Source organism: Podarcis melisellensis, assembly GCF_964234715.1.
Source record: "Podarcis melisellensis genome assembly, chromosome: 7".
In the NCBI taxonomy this organism is placed as follows: domain Eukaryota; kingdom Metazoa; phylum Chordata; class Lepidosauria; order Squamata; family Lacertidae; genus Podarcis; species Podarcis melisellensis.
In genome coordinates this window covers 70,360,917-70,387,847 of record NC_138539.1, presented here as the reverse complement: position 1 = coordinate 70,387,847, position 26,931 = coordinate 70,360,917, and the positions used below count along the sequence as shown (strand labels likewise).

Below are 26,931 nucleotides of genomic sequence, written 5' to 3'. Positions count from 1 at the left end.
CCCACTTCTGCTCCATTTTAAATCATAATTGTGGCATCTCCTGCACCATCCCATAGGCTCCATGCCCCATGTGAGTGAACTGGTCACACTCCCTTAATGTCAGGATGCTATCAGCAGCTCCTGGCTGCCCAGTCCCTGACAATTAGCTTACTTTAACAGTGGAAGAAGGTTTTCAGATTATACACAGCTCTTCTTCAGGTTTTGATCATGAGAGCAAAAAATAAACATCCAATAGTCTAAACAGAAACCACTGGGTAGTCAGGCTGATGGTTACTTGGTTGCAGAAGTTTACTGGCCATTGCTGTTGGCATGGAGATAGTCTAGGTTAAATGCAAATATGCCATGTGTGATGTCATAAAGAGGCTCTGCTTTAAGTCTTGCTAAAGCCAGAAACAGTTAACAGTCAGACTGCATCTCAGCCCTGTCAAGATGGATCTCCATAATAGGTGATGAATAGTTTTATTTTGAGGATATATTAACTTTTACTATTGGGAAAAAGTTTTTGATTGGTTTGCCAGTTTGTAACCCACCAAGTTGAGGCCAATAGATATACATTAGCAAACCCTGTACCCATCAACTAATCAACTTTATGTGTGACTTTGGGACGGATTCATACAACCACATTTCCTTTCTCAAGAAAGGTTGGAAGGTATGTAATTTGAATGGCTATTGCTCTCTGCTGTCAGGGTGCTGTTAGTGGCTCCTGGCTGGTTGCCCAGAATACTATAAAGACAAGGAAAAGTTTCATACAGCCCTTTTTTATTTCAAACTTTACAGAGAGAGGCTATAGGACCCAGCCTCTTGGATAATGGCATTGTCCTGAGTGAATCTCCACCACCAATCTCTCCTACTTCCTCATTCGTCAACCTCATCACTTCTTCTATGCGTGCCACTAAGTGCCCTCTGTCTTGGAGCTCTTTGCTCTCCTACTTTTAAGGCTTGCTGGGTTCTGGGAGATGGTGGGTCTGGAATGCTCTCCCATGATTTCCCAACTTTCCCCCTCATCTGCCTCTGAGCTGCTACCTCCCTCAAACCCCTGTTGTAAATCTATACTGTCTTCCTCTTCCTTCTCCCTGGAAGGGTCAGGATGGGGAGGTGGTCTCCACCGTTTCTCTTCTGACCAGTCCCTGACATCTAAGTCCACCTCTGATGGGACACTCTTCCCTCTGAGACTCATCACAGGCAATCATTAAATCTTTCTGGAAGTGTTGCAAGGTTGTGTCTGGCCTGACTTGCAGTATCTGCATAGTTTCAGTTTTTAAGGGTTTATTTATAGGGCCAAACTAAATGTGAGGATGACCACACAATGAGTGGTTGTATAATTGTAACAAACAGCAGCTGGGCTGGGGTAGCAGGGAGAAGCCATTCACCCTTTGAACCCGCCATGTTCCCAATCAAATCTTCTTTGTGCTTGGGGAGGAACAGAGTTTCAAGAAACAGCTGCAGGGACCCCCTGCTGCAGTCCCAAAATGGATAGCATCTCCTCAGCTGCTTTTAACCTTTTGAAGACACATGACTGCTAGTTTTACCCATAGTTTCCAGTTCTTGGTCAGCATCATGCTGAATGACTCATCATTAAGAAAATAAATCAAAGCTGATCTTCGGTGATAGATTTCTCTCTCTCTCTCTCTCTCTCTCTCTCTCTAAACCTGAAATTCTTTCTGAGCTGCCTTCTGAAGTTATTCATTTTGATGAGGTACTGTGCAGGAAATGATACAATATAGAGAATGTTATTAATCAAAGCTATTCACTGAGGCCTTAACTGTGACCATTGTTGAGAAATGGAAAAGTGCAGTCTAAATCTGATTGGTTATTCCTGTCATCCTAGACTCTGCATATGGAACAGGTTCCTTCATTTCACAGTGACAGATAAAATACATATGGGGAAAATTTATTCATTTTATGTGTGTGTGTCTGGGGTTTTTTAAAATAAGAAACATCAAGTCATTTGTATATTATTTCACATAGAGACTGTGGTTGTGACAGACCAAGTTTACGATTTGAGAGGATTTTCAGTATTTTGATAGGAAAACAGCAAGCTTGAGGACTATGAAAAATAGGAGGGGATTAATAAATTAGCAAGCATTTCCAAGCTACTCAATATACCCAATACTTGTTTGTATTTAGAAATATTTTAATTCAGAAGCCCATCTTCTCTGACAGCTGGGTCAGACTAAGAGAAGAGCTCTAACATAATATTTTCCAGAAATGAGGATGCTTGAAAATAAGCTTTTCTAATCTCCCTCTGTGCTCCCCAACCCTGCTAAATCTCTACTGTCTAGCGGGTCTCCATTATTCTCCTGCCCATTTCTAGGCTCTATGGTCATGAGCTGTTGCATTTGTCACGATTCCATCTTGGGTTTTTAAGGTCTTTAAAGTGCTCCTAATCCACCCAAGGTTCTGTAATAATGGAGCATGAAATTGTTCATAAATTTACAAATTGATCGATATGGGAGGGAATGTAAAGTGAAATCTTCTAAGCTTGCTTTCAAAACACCAGGAAAATGGCTCATCACAGCGAGGACGAAAGGGATGATGGTGGATACGGAAAGCATCCATAGATGAAATATGCCTCCGATTGCTTGTAGTGTGCCACACTACAGCCATATAGTGTTCCACCTATACACCATCACAGATTTTCCCCTAAGCACATCCAAATAACTTTATTGTACTAGCCATTGGTAGTGATAAATCTGAATCAAAACTAAATACAAGCAAAAGGGGTGCCACACCACAAATAACAGTCTCTATTTATATCTCTATGTCTCCCTTACAGTTCACTGTTGTATTGTCCAGGGTCTTCTTTCTGATCTTTTTGGCCGCCACAGCAAAAAGGGTGACTTTGTGAGTCATTGAAGTGTTTACATTGCTAAGAAGCCATAGGACCTTCTATGCCAGGGATAAACATCTTTCCTGTACGGATGGTAAGGTAAGAAATTGCCTCCTAGGTCCCATGTATAGTGGGCAAAATAGTAAATAGTGCAATATGTCTTCCAACTGTGGTTGCCAACATATACAGAATCTGTGTTTGTATGGTACCCTGTACCTTTGTATGGCATCGTCCGTCCAGGACGGTGGATGGTATAGCTTGAAAACGCAGTTCAGTAAAAGTGAATTTAGTGAGACTGGCCAGAGATTCAACAGGTAACTGGCTCTAAAATGGACCATTTTTAGAAGGGGGAACCAAGGAGAGCATTAGTGTTTCAAGGAGCATTATACTGCTTTCAATGTATAGTGCAGATGCATGTTAGTCTGGATCCATCTCCTTTTTTCCAGTAGAGTCCATTCACACACTTAGCTGGAGGTTGTAAACTGCAGAATAACAGTGTGTCAAAAACACATACGATGCACAACATGCATGTCTGAAATAGCTTTTAGACTCGATCAGCAATCCATGAATTGTTCTCCTGTTCCACTAAGGCAGTTCTTATTAGGCTGAACAGATAAACAGGAAGATTTGAGGCATTACAGAGATGAGGGAGGAAATAATTTTCCTACATGAAATAAGAAATGTCAATTCCAGTAAGTTGGAGTTAAAACAGAAAGCTGCTAGGTTAGTATTAGTACCAATAAGCAATCTGTCATTATGTAAGGGCTGCCATCTATCATTCAGTGTGCCCATATTTTTAGGATTACTGTGCCAATATTCAAATTACATTGTTTTCTTCCCCTTGCACACACACACACACACACACACACAGAGAGAGAGAGATTTTGTGATAGAGCTCCCCCTTCACCAGTCAGATATGAGACCTCTGTATAGAAAATGCCCCTATCATTAAATGAATAGAATACACACCCTTCCCTTTGATACCCAAGGACTCCATATGAAATAATCAAGGGACTCATTCTATTCTCTTTGAGCTTAGACGTATTCTCAGATCTGCTGTGAACTGAGCCACTCTACCTTCTGTTCCCCAACCCATCCTTTCTACGTGATTCCAATTCAGAGTGCATCTTCTTTGAAGAAAGGATTTCCTTTCCCTGTGTATTTACGGACTGTCTCACAAAAGTGTACCATCTTCATCTACCCTGTAGACATCAGGGAATATCAGAGTGCAAATTGTTAAATATATATCCAGAGGCAATATGGTTCCCATAGTCAAAATCTTTTCATAACACTCACAAATGAAACATCTACATTTCCCCTCAAGATAGAGTTACGGGCTCATCCAGATCGCACTTTTCAGGCACAGGTCCACACTTTAAAGCTCAGAGTCTGATAGTTTTTGTTTGTTTTTGTCCTGCTGCTTTCCCCAGGAAAACCTGTGTTTTTAGAGCAAGCACCAACCTGCAGAAAGGGTACAGTAAAGTTGATAGCACAATAGCTTTGTAAAAAGCATTTTGGTTTCCCTGTGAATGTCCTGGTCCTCAAACACTCTGCGCTCGGCTGGGAGAAAGCTGCACTCGCAGAGCTCAGACGATGCTGGATTTCGGCATTGATGTTGGACCTTGTGGAAAGATAGCTGCCCAGTAGGAGAGGTGATCAACAAGTTTCCAAATGATGTTTTGCATTTCACACTTCTCCAAATTTTAGAATACCTTTCCTGCTTCAAAAATAATATCAAAATGCATATAAATGTGTGTTTTACCATGATTTTTTTTTTAAAAAATGCATCCACTGAGATAAAATGCATATTTTTATTTTTTATTTTTATTGTATTATTATTGAAAACTTTAAGAAATATTTTTTTAAAAAAATAAAATAATATGCATATTTAAACATGTATTTTTGATAAACATTATCTGAGTATATATCTAAATGCCAAAAAAGTAAAAAATTAAAAGAATGCTGAACTAAAATAATCTTACCCCTCCATCCAGAACATTTTATGAAGTCACTTTTGATGATGGCCTGACACCTCATTTTGGGAGGGACAGATGCATTGTTTTCACATACCCGAAGCAAAACCTTGTGTACGCCTTGTATGCTCTTGGTAGTGGGGTGATTGACTCCATTTGTCTAAGAAATTGCTACTTCAAGCTATACGTGTTGTTGGTGTGCTATAAATTTACCAACCAAGAGTGACTTAAAAAAAAATACTGCCAATTTAAACACACAAGTGTGGGATGCTGCCTTACTTCAAATTAGGAGCTGGGGTTTTCAGCAAGGGTCTCTCCTGGACCTACCTGGAGAGATCAGAGATTGAACCTAGACCTTATTCCTGCCAAATCAGATGTTCTGCCACTGAGAAACGGCCCTTCTGTATGCAATTAGGCCAATGAACAAATGTTCCTGGAGCTAATTGATGGGGCAGCTGTTTTGTCTTCTATCAGACAATCTGCAGAAAAAGGTACAAAGAGATGGCAACAACTACAGGTTGTCATAGAGACAGAAACTATGTAGACAAAGAAAAGGAAAGGGAAAGACTTGGATCTGGAGAGACTGAACACAATATTGAGCCAGTGTCTACTGAAGAAGACTGTAAAAGCGAAGGTGTTTGTAAAGAGTACTCTAAGCAAAGAGAATATGTTTGGTAACTTTACTGGCTCCTCTCACCCCACTACCAGCATTCTAAAAGTATTGTAAGAACAACAGGTTAGCCATCATTATTGCCACCAAAATTCTCAAATCGCTATAAAACAAGCAAATTAATTATTATTTATCACTTAAATAACTTAACATGAGGCTGTTTTTCATCACAACAAGCTCTGTTATGCTAATTGCATCGTTAGCATCAATGACCACTTTACCAAACTCTCCCCTGACTCAGTACACATTCTCAGGCTTTGTGCCTGTAACCACTGGCTTGAGAGTCCCATTGAACACAATGAGGCTTGCTTTTAAGCAGTCATGTGTACAATTGTGTCTCCAATACGCAAATTTGTGCAAATTAAGTTGAAGAACCAAAGAAGTGCTCCTGAGTTTATCACTGCCATATTTTAAGATCCCTTTAAGAGTGTTTTCCCTTATGTCTAAACTTATCTAAATAGATTTAAGCATAATCTCTTTTGAAGCAAAAAAAATATCAAAAATCAATTCAATTTTCTGCTGCATGGGGTGTTTTCCCTACTGATCTTCATTTCCCCATAGTTGTTCCAATGCAGACATAGGCTTTCTGAGTGGGGTATTTCAATTAAGACAGTGCTGTCAAACAGTGATACATTATGTCAGATTCCTTCCCTCATGTAGCCCAGCGGCTGTAATCTTTCCCAATAATTAGCAGGAATGGCTAAAATGTGCTTGCAATTTTTATGTCAATGTCCCCTGTCTTCCTTTCCTACAGTTTGCTCAAACTCATTCCCAGCCTTTGGCTCTCTTTGGTTCAAAAATCATCTTTGCATTCGATTTTAGACTAACCCATGTGTGTGTGTGTGTGTGCACGTGCAAAGCAGTCTAATTCGCTCATCGTTACCAAGTTGTCTAAGCCATGCTGTTCCGTTAATTAAAATTGCTACATTCTTCTTTTCTGTGTTTATCTTTTGCCTCTTCAGCTCTTTGCTTCTCATTGTAATGCTCCTTGCTTGAGGATGACTACATTGTTCTCTGATACAGTGTAATGAGTTTTCTGGTGGTGGAAGACTTACTGTGTTTTGGCAGTCCTGAAAGTAACAGGCATACAGTGCACCGGCTAATTTAGAGAAGAGAGATGCCTATAGGCCACATCTGAATTCGCAAATGCAAGCACACACAGAAAGCTCTCCTCTGCTGGATGTATTTTCACCCATCACAAGTCAATATATGAAAGAAGGTACGTGAAGCTCCATTAATACACATGCACACACACACACACACACACATTATTTACTTTTAAAGTATTCATGGAATCTTGGCAAACATGAGCACCAGAAATGGAGTTTGTAGGAAGTGGGTCAATAGGAAGTGGAGTAAACAATTAGAGCAAGGATCTGAAAGGCAGCACGTGTCCTGGCGTCATAGAATTGTAGAGTTGGGACACCAAGGGTCATCTAATCCAACCTCCTGCAATGCAGGAATCTCAGCATGTGGTTCCCCTTCCAATATAAAACCATACTAGACCCTACTTAGCTTTGCCAATGTGCGAGCAGTTTGATCACACAAAGATCAAGAAGCAGAAATCTGAGAATGGCAAAAGGAGAGGACCGCAGCTCAGTGACAGAGCACCTACTCTGCCTGCAGAAGGTCCAGGTTTGATCCCTGTAGTCTCCAGGTTGGGTGGGGCAAGGATTTTAAGAGCCCAGGAAAATGAGGTTACTTTGTGTAGACAATACCAAGTGAGATGGACGAATGGCTTCCTATCATCTCATGCAGAACTAGCGCTGCACACAAATTTGTCTGGATTTGTTGTGGGTGGGGGAACATTGTGGGGGTGAATTTCTTAGAAATTTTCAGGTTTGGGTTGAGGGTTGGCTTGCCTTAAAAAAAAGAATCAAGGAAGCTCAGCCCTCCGAGTGTCTTTATCTCTCCTCTTCTCCCCCCAAAATTTCTCATTTGGCAACACCCCCTGCTCAGGCTGCACCCCTCACTCGCCCTGCTCCAGTGCTCTTCAAGTGCTTTTGCCTAGCTGAAACAAATTCTTGAACCATGATAATGTCTCTTGCCTGGATGAAAGGAGATGTCTTTTGTGTTTGTGTAGACATCTCCTGGTATAGTCACAGTTTCTGGGGGTCCTGGTTTAGGTGTCTTAGTGTCAGGCTTCAGGAAATCGGCTTCCTCCCCCCGTGGCAGTAGATAAGAAGTAGATAAGAAGATCAAAGAAAGGAATGCCTTAGCAGTTAGAAACTTTAATAATCACAGCGAGAGAACAAAGAACATATCTCCTAGAAATGGCGGTGCTCCCAATTAAGGATTACACCCCCTTCTATCCCTATTAATCTATGTCACTCCTACATCTTGTAAAATGAGCTTGTACCTTTTTGTGCTTTCTTTTTCTGACACTTTCTGAGCTCTTCTTGACCTTGGGCTGAGTGGAATGCTGTCCAGAGACACTGAATCTGTTAACTCTCTCTCTCTTCCAGTGTTTCTTCTTCTAGCTGTTCCCTATCCAGTACTTCCCAGCTTCTGCCTTCAGAACTATGTCCCTTTGCAAACCACTGTTCCAAATCTATACTTCCTCCTGCTTCTGGGAAGATGCAGGAGCAGGAGTAGGGGGAGGCTCCCACCATTCCTCCTCAGTGCAACCCTCCTCAGCATGGTCCCTGACACTTAGATTTTAATGGTTTCTGACTGCTGACTCAGAATTAGGCCCATACCTGTGGTTTCTGAGTAGTGACAACAGTGCTACTGATTCAGCTGGTACTTCACTTCTTTGAAGTCTCTAAGCCCCACTCACCTCACAGAGTGTTTGTTGTGGGGGAGGAAGGGAAAGGATAATGTTAGCCGCTTTGAGTCTCCTTCAGGTAGTGATAAAGCAGGATATCAAATCCAAACTCTTCTTCTCTTCTTCAAAGTCTGGTAAGTGAGACACTGAGCTTTGAGATACAGATGTGAGGCTTTGAAAAGGTCCTAGAGTCCTCCAACCTCTTTCCCAAACCCTAGTAAACACTTGTTTGGGGATGCAGGCAGGAGGACCCTGACAGCACCCTAGATTCCTCCTGCCTCCTTCCCATAGCATAGTTAGCACATTCTCAGCTTTGGGGAGGTGATGGGAGGGCTCTAGGACCCTGTCAGAGCCTTTGTGCCTCCTTCCCAAAGCTGGGCACCTCCTTACCTGCCTTTGCAACAGAAGAACAATGGTGGGTGGGTTCATGCACACCAAATTTTGGCCTTGCACAGCGTGCCACAGTTCCCAAGTACAGTGGTACCTCGGGTTAAGAATTCATTCTGGAGGTCTGTTCTTAACCTGAAACTGTTCTTAACCTGAAGCACCTCTTTAGCTAATGGGGCCTCCCGCTGCCACCATGCCACAGCTGTGCGATTTCTGTTCTCATCCTGAAGCAAAGTTCTTAACCCGAGGTACTATTTCTGGGTTAGTGGAGTCTGTAACTTGAAGCACCTGTAAGCTGAAGTGTCTGTAACCCGAGGTCCCAGTGTATGTCACTGTGGCCACATATAGTACCCCCCCCCATAGTGGGTTCTCTAAGAATGGGCCATGAAATTCGAGCTCCACGTCTACAGAATCCAAAACAGAAGAGTGGGTGGTACTTACTGTAAGCCACCCAAAATGCCTTGGGTGGCAGAAAGACAGTATATAAGTTCAGTAAATAAAGAATAGAAATGATTGGTGAATTGAACAACAAATATACGGAGGCCTTTTGTTAAAGCCAAGAGGTTGCTATATCCTTCCAAGACAACTTTCTGATGGTTCAGCCCCTGATGCAAGCTAATATGTGTGCCAGCTGCTACTACCTGTAGGGCTGTCCTGTTGTATTTGTTCATTCAGCTCTTTTTCTTTGGTCTCCAAATAACATTACCCCCAGGCCTCGTGATATTTATTGTGTGAAGCCTATACACAACAAATGAAGCAGTGCAGGGGATTTTAAAGGAGTGTTTTGCTGCTGTTGCTTCTTTACCAAATGGCAGCGAGTTCGGAGAAAGCCTTTCCAGGGTCAGAGCACAGAAAACCAGCTTCTAATGGTATTACAGGTCAGATGCTGGCAGCACTGTTGTCAAAGAGCTGGGAGGTTTTGATGTGCATGTGTCAGGGGGTGCTCTGTATGTGCAACCCAATGGCATACCGTGCCTAAGATCACTTTTTGTTTTCCAATTCTGTTGCAAGTGGGCATTCCTCATGGTACTTAGCGATCCAGAAGCCATGTGATCTTGCACATTAAACTACTTTAAGCAGAGATTTTGACTTGCTTAATTAGCTCTGCTAGGATTCCTAATCGTCGTGTGGCCTCCACTATGTACCATGTAATTATTGTGACATTAAATTCTCTCGCGGAGCTGTTTTGCTCTTGATGTCATCTTCTTTCCTGTTGGATATCTTGGCTGGTGAATTTACTACTGCAGAAAAATGAGCAACTCTAAAGAAATCTTTAGATATCATGTAGAATTTTGCATGGCCTCCCATGGGATGTGAATATTGTCTCCATAAGCCATAGCAGCTTGCGATAAGAGTGTGAAAATATAACAGCATTAAGTGCCAGCAGATACTTTTTTTAAAAAAAGAATTAAATGCTGTTCAGTCACTGTGAGTGTTTTCGCTACCTCACAAAGAAAAAGCATGCTTTTTAAAAATAAATAAATAAATAAATGGGAGGTTTGGATAGAAAACACACAAAACTGCCTTAAACTGAGCCATACCATGAGTCCATCTAGGGTTTGGGATTGTGGAGGATGGTCAAATGCAAAGGTCTTTTCCAGAAAAGCCTTGTTAGCCAAGAACCTTTAAATTGAGATGTTAATCATTGAAATCGAACCTTAACGAATGCAAAGTATGAGCTATGATGCAAAATCTAAAAAAGTCACTCCTCCCCCAATGGAAAACTTCATTGATCACAATCCCATGGCAAGTAAGGTATAAAATAATAATAATAATAATAATAATAATAATAATAATAATAATAATAATAATGTAATGGTTCTAGGGGTTGCTCGTACGTAAGTTGTCGCCACTCCTGGCTAGGTTACCTGGTTGAACCATTTCTGTCTGGACAGCCTCTCACCTGTGGCTGTCTCAGTCGCTGGCAGAATCCGTCAGTGGGCGTTTCTTGAACTTCTTCCAGCAAAGAAGTTCTTTGATGCCAAGTCTCCTCCTACTCTCCCTGCGCAGAAGTCTTCTGCGCAGGGAGGGTGTGGGCAGCGGAGTACCTGTGCTCTCCCCGCTGGTCTCCGGCGAGGAGTCCTGGAGCCTCCTCTCTGATTCCCCCATCTGCCCCCCTTCTCCACTGGTGTTACGGTGATTTCCTTCCCCAGCAGATGGGCTGCCTCTCTCCCTACTCCGGCATCCCTCTGGAGCCTTCCGTCCGCCTCTGGCTCTGATGGCAGTTCCCTAACAAATAATAATATTTATTATGCCATGCCCATCTGGCTGGGTTTCCCCATCCACTCTGGTAGCTCCTAACAGAATATAAAAAACACGATGAAACACCAAACATTAAAAACTTCCCTAAGCAGGGCTGCCTTCAGATGTCTTCTAAAAGTCAGATACAGTAGTACCACAGGTTAAGTACTTAATTCATTCCGGAGGTCTGTTCTTAACCTGAAACTGTTCTTAACCTGAAGCACCACTTTAGCTGATGGGGCCTCCTGCTGCCGCCCCACCACCAGAGCACGATTTCTGTTCTCATCCTGAAGCAAAGTTCTTAACCTGAAGCACTATTTCTGGGTTAGCGGAGTCTGTAACCTGAAGCGTATGTAACCTGAAGCGTATGTAACCCGAGGTACCACTGTAGTTGTTTATCACCTTGACATCTGATAGGAGGGTGTTCCATAGGGTGGGCACCATTACCGAGAAGGCCCTCTGCCTGGTTCCCTGTAGCTTCACTTCTTGCAATGAGGGAACCTCCAGAAGGCCCTCAGTGCTGGCTCTCAGTGTCTGGGCAGAACGACGGGGGTGGAGATGCCCTTTCAGTTATACTGGACGGAGGCCATTTAGAGCTTTAAAGGTCAGCACCAACACTTTGAATTGTGCTCGGAAATGTGTGTGTGTGTGTGTTTATATATATCTGTCAGGGGTTCAGAGAGAGAGGCGCAGATGAGGGAGGAGACTGAGAGCGAGGGGGAAGAATCCCAGGGCAACGAGGAAGAGGATGACAATGACCCGAGGTTGTCCATGAGTCCTTCCAGTGAATCGGAGGATTCCCAAAAGGGAGCCCCCCTGGTCAGGTGAAGGGGAGCCCAAGGGGGAAGTAGTCAGGAGCAGGGCAGCGGTGGGGGAACCCCCAGTGGGAGTTGGAGATCGGGACCGGCTTCTCCGCCGGAACGGAGTGAAGGGGGTGGAGCTACCAGTGTGTCAGACGGAGCAGAGCAGGAAGCAGAGAGGGGAAGGAGATCGGGGCAAGACGTCCTGCCGGAAGGGGCGGAGAGTAGTACCGGGAGCAGTGTAACTGTCGAAAGGAAAGTCAGAAGCAGCGTACGCGCGCCAAGTTCAGATGTGGAGGCGCGCGGAAGTGAGGAGAGCCCGGGGGAGGAGCCTGGTCCCAAAGCACGAAGGAGGGGGGAACAGGCGTCAGAGGATTCAGCCTCTGGGGAATCCCGGAGGGAGGGAACCCAGGGGGGCAGAAAGACCCTGCGGAAAAGGAAGGAGAGGAAGAGGTGGTCCAGCACAAGCCTCTTAAACTGGTGTAGAGGCGGGACTGATTCAGAGGGGACTTCAGCGGTCTAAGCCTAACAGACGTAGGGCCACGCGCCTCGGATGTGAAGCTAACAATGTTCTTCAATAAAAGCTTCTGTATATAAGCTGGACTGGACTTTGGTCTCTTGTGAGCTGGGACCTTGGGTGGCCCTGACAATATCCTATATAGGTGTGGCCTATATATATACCCACCCTAAACCCTGAGGGCATCTTTAGTGGCCTCTCCTCAGAGCCCCCCCCCCCCCAAATGAGATGAGGTGCTATTTTTTCCTAATAAAAAATGGTGTGAGAATTCACCAGCATTTTAGTGCAATTATATCCTAATAAACACATTTTTGTCAGCAATTTTGTCTACGGTACATTTTTTTTGCAGAGCACTTTCCTCAGGATAGTGCAGTGGCGTAGCGTGGGGGGTGCAGGGGGGCCGGCCGCACCGGGCGCAACATCTGGGGGTTAGGGAAATCCACGGGTTAGGGGGCACAAATCCATGATTTAGGGGGTGCAAATTACTTGCCTTGCCCCGGGTGCTGATAACCCACGCTACGCCACTGGGATAGTGCATTTCTGCATGTTATTTTCCACAGCTTAAGTATTTTTGGCATGTGTTACTTGGCAGAAGAGCTGCATTGCAAAATCCAGAGCCGTGAATTTTGAAGGATGGCTGCGTTTCAGTCCTCCTATTGTTCCAGAGTGTGAAAAGTTGGTAGGCTTGCTTTTACATGCAAACTTACTTGAATTTCTCCCCCCATTCCTATTCGAGAGAGGGCCTTTTTAATGTTCACACTTCAGTTACTGAATGTCCTCTTCAGAAAGGCTCATCAGACACTTAATAATGGTTCTTTGGGCGTCCAAGCTTCCCTCCTCAATATTTTTTATTCACCATTTAGTCAGTGCTATTTTTTCTAGAAAAAGAGGTGCTGGAAATCACCATGAATGCCCGCCTTGTTCTCTTATATTGGCAAATCCGCCCACCTAAGAGATTCTGAAACTAAGTTCTGGCGAGTTCCAGCTGAAAAAAGCCCTGCCTTTAGAACTTTTTTGTCATTTTATATTACAGTGGTACCTCAGGTTAAGTACTTAATTCATTCCGGAGGTCCGTACTTAACCTGAAACTGTTCTTAACCTGAAGCACCACTTTAGCCTATGGGGCCTCCTCCTGCTGCCGCGCCACCGGAGCACAATTTCTGTTCTCATCCTGAGGCAAAGTTCTTAACCTGAAGCACTATTTCTGGGTTAGCGGAGTCTGTAACCTGAAGCGTATGTAACCCGAGGTACCACTGTATTTTCTACTGCAACTTCCTCACCTTTCGTTGTAATTATTTGCTTACTGGTTTTGCTTGTATATTATTTTGCTGACTGCTCAGATAATGTTAAGTTATTGGGTGCTGTGAACCAACCTCAGATCTATGAAGGGTGGTATGCAAATTGATCAAATAAATAAACACGATGTACAAATGCTTAAATAAAAATAAAATAATCGAATAGACTGTACATCGAAATTCTGTGATGCACAGTGGTTGTTTACTGCAATGGTCGTGTCTTTTCCAAAACTAAAGACAGATAAAACCAGTGCCTTGCATTCAGGAGGATAACTGATCCCATATATATCCCACCAGTGCTTATGGGATCGGTTCAGATACTTATTCTGCAACCCACCGAGGGACAGGTTGAATTACTCCTGCAGCAGAATGTAGTTCCAATCTCATGGATGCAATGATGTTCTTGATGGCAACCACATTGTTTCAGGTGCACATGAATTGATCTAGTGTCCTTGAACTTTCATCATTAATCCATTATATTCAGGTAGGTAGACGTGTTTGTCTGACGCAGTAAAAATGAAAATAAAAAATTGTCCAGTGGCACCTTAGAGACCAACTAACGTTTGTTTTGTGCATTCACACGAAAGCTTATACCCAGAACAAACTTAGTTGGTCTCTAAGGTGCCACTGGACAATTATTATTATTATTATTATTATTATTATTATTATTATTATTATCCATTACATGTTCATTCCAACTTTTTTTTCAAAGTTGCTCAGGATGGTGTCTCCAACTGTATCTTCTTAAGAACTTTGTAAGGTAGGCTAGGTTGAGAGATAGGCACTGGCACAAGGTCAACCAGAAAAAAATTGTGGCTGAGTAGAACTGTTTGTATTTATGTCATATAGCATAAAGTGAAGGTCAGGGAAATGAAAGATAAAGAAGATTATGCCTGTTGGATTTCTACCACCTATTGAAGACTATATATATATATATAATCAGCAGCCATTTTTATAGAAATCTGATTTTATAGTTTAATGGATATGAATTGTTTAAATACAAATAATGATTACCTAGCATACCTACCAGTTATGTCAACTCCTCAGTCCAGTTAAGAACCAAAGTGCAGGTTTACTGCAGAAAGCCTTTGCATTTACAAATTCAATAGGAATTTTGCTACTGGCTTCCATTAGAAGGGATTACACTATGACTGTTTGAGACACAGAGGAGAAAAACCAGTGTGATGCTGGTATCACAATTGACAGTGTTGTTGCTGTTGATAGAATCCTCCAAATTTCTCATCTTCCAGCTTTGATGTTGCTTAGAATTGCTACAATGATTGCCAAATAGCCCTACAGACCTGGAGAAACAACATTCATATGCAGTATTATAGATTAAATGTGGCTGGCTTCAACCTTATCTGAAATTTAGCACAATATTTCCCAATGGACTTGCAGATTCCTGCAAATTCCATTTTGTGGGAATTTTGTACATCTGAAATTTGCTTCTTTGCTGCGGCCTTTCTCCTGAAATTTGCGCTTCATATTTTTACTCCCTGGATACATTCCTCCTAGCTATATGTCAGCATGTAAAAGACTAAAGATGCAGAGCAGACTATTGTGAGGTTCTCTGAGAGTGCATGATTGATTGCATTTAACCAACTTATCATTAGCCTTACAGCTTGTCTTTTTACCTTTATTCCTAAATAGTACCATTAGGTGTTGCATGAATATGTGGGGCAGAATTGCACAATGCACACTACAAAACAGCAGCCCCCATATAATAAGCCAACAAAAGAAAATTATAGCTGTTATGTAGAACTCACCGAAACATGCAATTATCCAGCTGGGGGGAGAGAAAAAGCCATCAATGAATGATAGACATTAATGGTGTCAATTTGTTCGTCAATCAACAGACAATCTGAAGCCAAATCTTGGCAAATACAATGTTTTCCAAATTTCAGGAAGTACGTTTTCCATGTAACCTATCATTTAGGTGGTAAGGATCTATCTAATCTTGTGGACTGGTAGCATATTTTGAAAGTTATGTTCATCATATGTCAAAATCTGGCAGAGAAGCATGAATAAGGGCCATGAAAAGTGCTCAGAAACATAATAGTTCAGTATCTGGAACTGTGGGGTATCTGTGAAAGCAAGTTAGCATATTTCTGGGATATTAATTTTTTCTTCCTCCAAGACCTCAGGGTTTCACTGAGAGACTGACCCTCTGACTTTATTGCTTACATTTTATTTTATATTACCAGGCAGACATAGCTTTTAACTGAGGATAGCACTGCACACATCTGATGAAGTGGGTTCGAGTCATAACCCCTTTGTAAATATATAATGTAAAGGAAGATTCATTATTGCTTGGTCAGAGTCACCCAGTGAACGTCATGGCACATTGATTGTTGAGTACAGAGTGGGAATACTTCTTCTTCTTCTTCAATTTATATACCGCCATATAGCAGGAGGTCTCAGGGCGGTTCACAGAAAATATCAACATAAAAACCACAGTATATATAATAACAACAACAACAACAACAACCTATTAATACCCCCCACCCCAAAGAGCTGCATTTTAAAAGGGTATGCTGTTGTTCTTTAGTCGTTTAGTCGTGTCCGACTCTTCGTGACCCCATGGACCAGAGCACGCCAGGCACTCCTGTCTTCCACTGCCTCCCGTAGTTTGGTCAAACTCATGCTGGTAGCTTCGAGAACACTGTCCAACCATCTCGTCCTCTGTCGTCCCCTTCCCATTGTGCCCTCAATCTTTCCCAACATCAGGGTCTTTTTCCAGGGAGTCTTCTCTTCTCATGAAGTGACCAAAGTATTGGAGCTTCAGGATCTGACCTTTCAGTGAGCACTCAGGGCTGATTTCCTTCGGAATGGATAGGTTTGATCTTCTTGCAGTCCATGGAACTCTCAAGAGTTTCCTCCAGCACCATAATTCAAAAGCATAAATTCTTTGGCTATCAGCCTTCTTTATGGTCCAGCTCTTAAATGATAGACTAGTGAGTTAACTGGGTCTTTGAATTCTTGGGTTCAAATGTGACTTTTTGGGGGAGGGGATGGTGTCTAGGGGTAACTAGGAACCCCTTTCAGTTTTGCAGTAGAGTTTTGAGTAGAGAAATGGAAGAAATCTCCTGGTCCCCCACTTCCAATTGTAGCTTTTATTTATTATTTGAAAACTATTGCAAATAATTCATTTGCATATCTGTATTTATGTGCAAAAAAGGTCTAAGAGGTGGATCATAGCAGTGAACAAAAACATATCAACAACACAAGACTGTTGATGGGGGTAGATGGCCTACAACATTTGTCACATTTGCTAAAGCATCTACATGGCTTGCCCATATGCTACCAGGCCAGATTCAAGGTTCTGTGTTGATATACAAAGTCCTGAATAACTTGGGTCCACAATACCTTTAAGACAGCGTGAACCCTTATATCCCAGCCCAGTTTCTGAGATCCTTGGGAGCAGCGCTGTTCATTGTCTCCCATGTTACAGAGGACGAACTGGTCTCAGTCAGAGGAGATCACTAATGAGGGTGTGGGAGAGGTATAAAGATTTAATAGAACAAAAAAACACCCTGGTGGTTATCACCAATTGAAGCTTCGTTACTCAAACCGCTTGGCAAAAAGGGGAAGTGGCCTACATACAGAGATTTACTGAGAGATCAAGAAGGGAAATGGAAATTAAAAGACTATGAGGAAATTAAAGATCATTTTCAGAGTTGGTTACATTACAGACAACTACATGAAATGTATAAGGAAGATAATAAGAAAGGGTTCAGTTATACAGTTTCCAGATTTCAAAAGGAAGTTATAGAAGAAGAAGTGAAGCTGCTGAAGAAAGCATATAGTATTCTGCTAGAATGGGAAACAAAAGACGAGGAGGTCAAATCAGTCATGATCAAATGGGCACAAGATATAGGACATAATATACAATTTGATAATATACAAATTGTGGAAGGTAGATCTGAAATCTGCAGAATGTTCTCTTTAGAAAGAAAACTATATGAAAATGATGTACAGATGGTATATCACACCAGTACAAATAGCAAAAATGTACAAAACCGGGTCAAAACTATGTTGGAAATGTAAAGAAAAAGAAGGTACTTTTTATCCTATGTGGTGGGAATGTAGAGAAGTTAAATTTTTTGGGGGGTGAAATGATATATAATGAACTGAAAAAATATTTAAAATGACATTTGTAAAAAACAACAACCAGAAGTGTTTTTGTTAGGGATTGTAGGACAAGACCTGCCAAGAAAAATAAAGAACTTATTTATGTATGCTACAACAGTGGCAAGAGGATGTTAGCACAAGGATGGAAGAATGAGGAAATCCCAATGAAAGAACAGTGGCAAGAAAAATTGATGAGCTATGCGGAATTGGCCAAATTGACATACAAACTGCGTGATAAAGACAATTGTGGCTTCAAGGAAGAATGGGAACTTTTTACAAATTACCTAAATAGACAACAAAATGATCTGGACTCCTTGGCAGGTTTTGAATAAACATCCACAAATTTATGAGTTGAACACATGATAGATAAGGCAAGGATAGGTACAGTTTTATAACATGCAGAGAACAATATGTGCAAAGAAATCAGAGAGGGGAGCTGAGGAAAGTCCTTGGTTGGGGAGGAGGGAGGGATATGGGGGAGGTGAAAAAATAATGTAATTTATTATTTGGACTGATAATTTCTTATACTAAAATTGTTTAATAAAAATATTTTAAAAAACCAAACTGGTCTCAGCCAGAAGACAGGCATTTAGTTATGCTGGTTTCATGCTGTGGAGTGCTCTTCCAGCAGAGATTTGGCAGGCATCTTTGCTTTTCAATTCAAGGCATCTATTGAAGGCTTGTTTTCCATTCTGACAAGCCTATGCAATTGTTTAAAAATGTTTTGGAAAAACCAGTCATGTTAATGATTGTTCTGTGCTGCTTTTAAAGCTTTTAAAACTGCCCTGATGTTTTGTAAGACGGTGGGACACAAATGCTTTTACAAATTAATAAATGTACGTCTCAGTTCAGGGGATCGCATTAATTAATCGAACATAGCAGGATCAGCCCTCAAGGAAAGTATTGGTAGGCAGGTGACCTAAATGCCAAAACTGAAAATGCCTGCCTGAGGTTCATTGGGAGCACATTCCAAAAGGCATATAATGCCATACAAAGGATCCAGGTCTTTCTGACATAAGATGAGCCCTGGGCACTGCTTACAGATAGGTAGAGTGTATGGAAGAAGACTCGAGGAACCACTCATCATGTGCAGTTTTGACCTCCATTTTAGCTAGAATGGGTCCTCATCAATTGCCATGTTAATTTGGTACCATTCCCGAAACTTTCAAGGACAGTTCATGGCACCCTAGACTAATGTTTTCTTTATAAACAATGCATATTAGCTGAACATGGTGTGCATAAGCAGCCAATCTCCTTATTTCTAAAGCTTGCTTTATGTAAATGCATATTGCTTGCATTTGGCCTGTTAAAACCTAATTTACAGTTTGTGCCCCAAGAGGATAAGAAGTTATGCCTATATGCTCTACTGTGTGTCCCTAAGAAACAATTCTCTCTGTAACTGTGATATTTTTTTTCTTCCCATGGCAAATTGGTTCTGAGATATGAAAAATAAACACATTTGTTTTCATGAAATGCTATAGGGAAAGAAAAGTCATCATTTCCTTCCTCCTCTTCCTCCTCCTCTTCTTCTTCTTGAAATGTGCCATAATTTTTGTCTTTTGCACAAGGGATCCACTTGAGGTTTCACTATTTAACTGCAATGATTGCTTTTAAACACAGGGGAAAACCTTCTGCAGGGGTAATCACAAATAACTCACATGTTTAAAACATTCGTGATTTGTGATTTTAGAAGCATGACTCAGCATCATTTCTGGATAATATCAGTTGGGGCCTCAGTACCCAGGAAGGGCCTAGCCCCACTGTCAACTGCTCTGGTTCCCCCTTACCAGGTTACAAGCAAATATCATACATGATTTTAATATCCCAAAATGTCCTACAGCATGAATTGGAAACCTTTGACCCTCCAGATGCAGTTCCATCATGCCTAAAAGTCTGGTAGTTGTTCTTCTCTTTGACATCTGGTGGGAGGGTGTTCTACAGGGCGGGTGCCACTACTGAGAAGGCCCTCTGTCTGGTTCCCTGTAACTTGGCTTCTCGCAGTGACGGAACCACTAGAAGGCCCTCGGCACTGGAATTCAATGTCCAGGCAGAACAATAGGGTGGAGATGCTCCTTCAGGTATACTGGACCGATGATGATGAAGAGGAGGAGGAGGAGGAGGTGGGGGAGACTGAGAAATTTTAGGGTAGTTCAGGTCACTCCTTACCTGCCTCTTAGTAAGAAAAGACATTTAGACAATGGGTTTTTATTTTGTTTTTCATTTCTACTCTAAAATTAGATTTTGCTGGTTGCCTTGTTTTCATCTACCAAAAATGTTGCCGGGCATTATTTGCTGTGGAATTTCACACTGAAGCAGCAGGTTGTTTTGCCATGGACCTCAGCAGCAACAGCTAAGTGTAAACTCAGCTTCTCTCTAGGTTCATTATTTTATACCAAAATCCAGAAGTACTCCCAAATAGCTACAAGTCAAATTAAGGATATTTGAGGAATCAGATTTCGGTAAATTCCAAAGTGTGCTGACCTGATCTGCTTCTCCCAGATTAATGTGAAGGTAAAAATGTAAGCATCCTTCAGATTTTCCACAACTTTAAGTTTCGTGATATAGTTGGGGTGTCTAGGCGACGTTTCGACGAGGTCTCACTCGTCATCTTCACTGGAAGGTTTCCTCCCCGTAGAGGTGAGATATTTGCTTTCGTAGATTTTCACGGGTACAGGAATGCAGGTTTTGGTGTCCTCGGGTGTCTTCCCGTGTAAAAGTTGGGGTGTCTAGGCGACGTTTCGACGAGGTCTCACTCGTCATCTTCAAAACCTTTGGGTTTCAGTGCTTGCACATGTGCAGAAGCACCAAATCATGACCTGTGCATGCACAGATGCGGTGCTACGGGTTGTAGATGCTACAGGTTGCGGACAAGCTTCCTGCATGGATCCTGTTCACAACCCAAGCATCCACTGTATTATAAGAATTCATTGTGGCCAAAACTGACATTATGCCAAAGTATTTCAAGAGATGATGTCTTTGCAGCCCTTGCAAATGGGCTCTTAGTTTCCATATCTAAGGTCCTCTTCTTTAGACAAGTGGACGATGTCTGTGACACCCATGACCTTATGAACCACCCACTCTCATCTTGATGACCCCTTTTCATTATTATAACATTTGGCTGGCCACATTTTCAACATTATGTTTAAGAAGGTTCCACTCGTCACCTTGCTCCAGGTATGTGACATTTACCTGTCTGCCAAAAATGCAATGAATCTCATGCATCTTTATAGTCTTTCATCATTCTAGCTCTGCAACTCTCATATCTTTCTATTTAGCTATAACCTCTTCCTCTCTGTCCGCCCCCCCAAACTCTGTTGCCTTGCCGACCTCTGAACTCCTGCCAGCTCTTATAATACACGTCAATTCTATACTTCTTTTCCAAGCCCCCTTCTTTCTTCCTCTCACCAGTGCTATCTGTTTCATTTCTGAATAGTTTCATGTTCCTAGCATTACTTTTGAGCAGATGACATTTCTACTGCTAAGATCGTGTAAGCTAACCTGGTCTCAAATTGCTAACATATTAGGAAAACAACAGTGTGGCCTGCTTACTCCTGTGCCTTTAACAGCTGAAACCAGCAGGAGAAGGCTTTAAAGATATGGAGATAGGTATTATCACTTCTAATGTCTACAGATCAAGTTGCTGTTCAAGGCACAGGAGAAGAGGCCAATTTTCAAAAATGAACATCCTTAATAAGGTCACCTCTCTCATTCTAACAAGGTGACTTATTTGCCAAACAATTTCCTGTCAGATCGAATTCCTTAATTAAGAGTGAATTCTGGATTAAATAATAATAATAATAACACCAGGGTTGTCCATTGATTAAAGATTTGTTAGTTGATTAATCATCTGCCATGTAACCAATGAATGGATGAATTAATTACATATTATTTCACCTTTCTAGAGCATCTGTAGCAGCCAGACACCATTCATGATATTTATTTAAAAAACACAGGCACTTACAATCCAAGCAAATCCATTTGATAAGTTCCAGCTCTTTAATATACTAAAGGAAAAGACAATGTAATTAATATAACAAAATGATTGTTCAAACATTGCTGCATAATTCCCCCTCCCCCCTCCCCCAGTTGTTCTAATGAAAACACCCCAGAAATGCAATGATTTCTACATAAATGTCTCTTAAATGATACACTTACGATGAGGTTATTTTTGTTTGGGCATGTTTCTCAGCTCCACTAATTAAAATGCCTACTGATTACTATTGCTTTTGATCAATTAATCACCTACAACTATAGTGGATACATTCACCAATTAAAACTTGCAGCCCTAAACTATTTTATTTTTGAGTGATCTAACTTCCTTTGTGTATTAAAAATTACCTAGACCATCTTACTAACATCACTTCAGCCAACTACATGCTTTTTGGGACTGCATTATTTTGCTATTAGTTGTATCTCTTAAGTCAGTAGTAATGGGCATCTTCATTATGATAGGCTGCAATGGTGAGAGAGGGGGTAAAAATATTTCGCTTCAACAAAATCTCTCCAGAAGAGCTCCGTTAAGGCATTCTGCTGCATGTAGTGAGGATGCAAACTGTGACCTTGGGACACATTCCCTGGCCCTGATCCCACATCATACAGGTGTTGCTCACTCATCCACTTCTGATATTCATGCACTTCGAATGACAGTGAGGGGTGAAGGAGATGGCATCATTGGGAGGTTGCTGGTCTGTTGTTTCCAATGAATTCATCACTTAATACAAAATGTCTCTATGTGACTTACATGCGCAATCAAAAAACAACCATGAAGTTTCACAATAAAACAACAGCACTCCAACAACTCAAAGCATGTAACATATCAAGAAGTATGATAATCACATTATTTCACGGGAGAACATGCTAATGCCAGTGCTTGGTGGGTCTTGCTTGGAAGAGCATTTTATAGACTAGGGGCTACAACTGCTTACCCATCAACATTTCTCCAATGAAAATAGGGTCCTCCTATTCAACAACAACAACAACAACAACAACAACAACAACAACAACAATAATATGATTTATATCCCACCCATCTGACTTGGTTGCGAACTTTGGTTGTTTCAGGTTACGAGCTCTGCTAACACGGAAGTAGGTGCTCCTGGTTGCGAACTTTGCCCAGGATGTGAACAGAAGTCGCACACCGGCGGCAGCGGGAGGCGCCATTAGTTAAAGCGCGCCTCAGGTTAAGAACGGTTCCGGGTTAAGAACGGGCCTCCGGAACGAATTACCCGAACTTCCCCTGACCCCAGCCCCCAGAACAGACTGCTATCCACAAGCCTTGGGAGCCCGGTGGGAACTCCCGCCGGGCTCTCCAGGCTTGCGGATATCTTCCCAAAGTCTGGAGATCGAGAGGGGTCGGTGCGCACCGATCCCTCTCGCTCTCCAGGCTTTAGCCAAACCTGCATTCTCCCCATAGGATGCACACACATTTCCCCTTAATTTTTGGAGGGGAAAAAGTATGTCCTATAGGGTGAAAAATACGGTAAGTTCGTAACTGGAGGTGCCATTGTACAGGGTTGCCTTCAGATGGCTCTGGGGTCGGATAACTCCACACCCTCCAACATTTCTGTGATGAAAATAGGGATGTCCTAAGGAAAAGTGGGACATTTCAGGATCAAATCAGAAACTGAGATGGCTTCTGTAAATCCGGGACTGTCCCTGGAAAATAGGGACACTTGGAGGGTCTGCAACTGTGAAGATCTTCTTTGAACAACTCTTACAAGAGGCACCTGGTGAAGAGACTCACATAATGAATGCAGGGTCTGGCATATTTAAGTCAGGAGAGGCTTGCATGTACAACCCCATACTTTCTACACAGTTCTGTACCTATACATTCAGCCAAATGTCTGAATACTGCGAATCCAAAGTAATAAATGTTGGAAACATAAAGAAAAAGAAGGATCCTTTTATCACATGTGGTGGGAATGTAAGAAAGTGAAAAGCTTCTGGGAAATGATATATAATGAGATGAAAAAAATGTTGAAATATACATTTATTATAAAAAACAACAGAACCATTTTTACTTGGCATTGTAGGGGAGGATATTAACAGACAGGACAGTAAATTGTTTTTATATGTGACAATGGCAGCAAGAATATTATTGGCACAGAAATGGAAACAAGAAGAACTACCGCCAAAAGAAGAATGGCAGATGAAATTAATGGACTATGCAGAATTAGGTAAGATGACAGGAAGGATTTGAAACCTGTGGGACCAGAGATTCTCAGAGGACTGGAATAAATATTTGAACTATTTGAAAAGCAATTGTAATCAACAGATTACGCTAGTAGGACTGCAAGAAGTTTTGTAAGGACGACTATGTGAAATATTGCAGAGAAGATTATGAAGAGAGTTATTAGTCAAGGACAATTAAAAGCAATCAAGAAATTAAGAAATGTACTTTGACTTCCGGGTTGGCGCGACTGGCTAATGGCGGATTCCCTCCGAGCTCCGGAGGGAATCGGCTCAGCAGGGGTTCGGGTCTTACCGTGCCGGCGACACGGGGACCCTTATAAACCACGGACACGGAGGACGTGGACATGGTGACTCGGCGGGCACCGTAAGCGCCCCCCGACTCGTGAAAGAGCCTTTTTAAAGGCTAAGGATCAGGTGCCAGGGTGCGGCGTGGTGCTGTGAGTCTTCTGCTCCCCCTGCCGAGCGAAGCCGCAAGCCATTCTTCAGTCAGCGCTGACTTCTTCCTACTAAATTTGGACTTAAAAGCAAGAGCAACAACCCGTGAGTAACTTGAAAATTGGATTATAAATTTTTCGATTTGGATTTGGCACGAACGGGGGAGCCGGAAAAAAAGGGAAGTCCGCCTCCTCCATATTGTTAACAGTGCAAAGCAAGGACCTGTCAACTAAAGTTGCGGGGAAAACTTGTGTGATTGGATAAAAGATACAAACCTCACGGATTTTAAAACTAAGCTAAGGTGCTGGAGGACAAGAGATTACTTTGTTTGAATAAAGTACCACCCTACTCAAGCCCGGGAGCAAACCGAGTTAAGAGCCTGCTGAGACATAGATACTTTTGACAGCTGTCAAACTAGCTGTCAAAGTTGAAAGAACTGGAAATTGAAACATTAACCGACTAAATTGCTACAAAATATTACAAATAAGGAAAGATTGCTACAAACAAATTTGACTTTTGGATTGGAGAGGGAAAGATCACTAAGTAACCAGAATCCCTCTAGAGGGGATTCTTGGACACTGCAAGAATGGAACTAAAACAAGGAATACAGGAAATACGTGCTGACTTGAAGGAGCTGATCTCTCTTGTGGGAAAATTGTCACAGATGAATGAGAAAGGCCTTGTTTTGTCTACGAGCCCCACAAACCCGAAGCTATCTGAAAATACACTAACTGATTTGGAAAGGGACTCGCTGTTCAAAATACAGGCAGCTGGACAAGGAAAAGAACCCAAGACTGAGGAGGAAAAGACACCTGCTAAGCAAAAGGAGCTGAAGGAAGTGAAGGCCGAGACACTATATAAGAGAGAAGAGAGACTGAGACCTGCTAAGAAGAAACCTAAATTGACCAAGGTGAAAATAGGACTATTTGGGACATATAGACCTAGGAAAAAGTGCTGGAATATTATCTACAAGCAAACAGGCCCAGTTGAAAGAATCACCGCCAGCATTGAGAAAATAATTCTTCGATCCTGGGAGCCAAGCATGAAAGACTTTCAAAGAAATCGGCTGAAAGGAATTGTGAGAGACTTGCATGCCTCGGACGTGAGATCACCAGGTTAAAAAGATGGACTAAATGCATTATGATTAAGGATTGAAACCGGGGGGAGAAGGGTGGGATTTAACAGTCCGAAAGGGGTTTGAAAATTCTTTTTTTTCTTTTCTTTTTATTTTTTATAGAATAAAGATTAGCATTATAAGAATGGGGAATCTGTGGGAGGGAAATGGGGGCAATTTTTAGGAAAGTTATCTTTTTTCTTGTTCCAGATCTAAGCTTATATTTCTGTCTGTTTTTTCATTTCTATATAGAGGGTTAAGGGATATATGCTAACAAAATGTTAAAGCACAATGATGAATGAAAGTATAATTTTATAACTAAAATGAATCTAATTAAATTAGGGTTAAGTAATTTTAACAAAATAAGGTATAGGATGTTCAGGGGAAAAACCTGCTAGAACAAATAAAATGGAGTTAGAAAACAATAGGAGGAGACGTGGGGAAGTTCTGAAAAGAAGTTATTGAAAATAAGTGTGAAGAGGTGAATCTCTTCTTCTTTTTCTTTTTTCTTGTGTGTTGTATGCTTTCTTGTTTATTTAATGTAACTTTTTTTCAAAATTAATAAAGATTATTTTAAAAAAAAAAGAAATTAAGAAATGTAGATTAAGTGATAAAGACTGAAAAATCTTCAGATGTGGTTGATAGAAGTCCAAAACATTGTATAAGATAAGAAAGTATATTATATGATTTTTGGAAATGATGTTTGTGTGTGTGTGTGTGTGTGTGTGTGTGTGTGTGAATACTGCTAATTCAAAGTTCTACTGCTGAAGCCCTACTGAAATGAGTAGGAGCTCCTCAACAACACTATAGTGGCAATATCCTTTGCTTGAAAAGTCCCAGGAAGTCTGATGCTGATAATGAACACATCTTCTGAGCAGCAAAGTATAGCATCAGAATGTCAGGATCTGAGATGCCCATTCCACTTTGCAGCAGCAGGCTGTTTGCCTTTGAGACAGGCTCTGATGCCTTGAGTCATAAAAGGAGCAATACCAGCGCAAGCTTCACAGAACTTTGTCACGACAGCTGCAAGTTTCCTGTGCAGCCATATATCTGGATCAGGAAAATGCAGCCATCAGCTTTTTTTTTGATGGCAGGAACGAACGTGCAGAGGGAGAAATAAGCGAGAGAGGAGAAATAAGCAAGTCTGCGAGACATTTTGAAAGATAAAAGGACAAGAAATCATAAACAGTAATAAGCTTGAAAAGCACTAAGGTCTATTAAATGCAGCCCATAGCACAAATAAACGAGATGCCCATGGTGGGTTTGGATGGTGGGAAGAGGAAGAAGGCAATAAAATTGACTGGTTGAAGGCATAAGCATGTCATTCAAGCTAGTATATCCACTTTAGAGATACGTAAGCTGGGTCCCTCACCTAGAGTCAGGTTCTTGACTCTGAGGGCCCTTCAACATGGTGCACAAATACATAGAGATGGCTATCACTACAGTGAACTCGCCAATACTAAGAGCATTTCCTATTCCAAACACAGAGCTGAATATGCAAAGAAGCCCTAACTACACACAAAGCTCACTCATTTATTTTCGGGTTGTGAACTGAAAGTGGCCTCTAAAGCATGGGTAG

General features: G+C 41.7%; 1 long non-coding RNA gene across 3 annotated transcripts in view; it reads left to right on the top strand.

Annotated features, from left to right (window-relative positions):
- Positions 1-368: 368 nt before the first annotated feature.
- LOC309373820 overlaps positions 369-26,931 on the top strand; it is a 256,704-nt gene continuing 230,141 nt past the window's right edge. For all 3 annotated transcript variants that reach the window (XR_014170181.1, XR_014170182.1, XR_014170184.1), the window contains exon 1: positions 369-446. This is a non-coding gene — a long non-coding RNA (uncharacterized lncRNA). The remainder of the gene's footprint in view (positions 447-26,931) is intronic.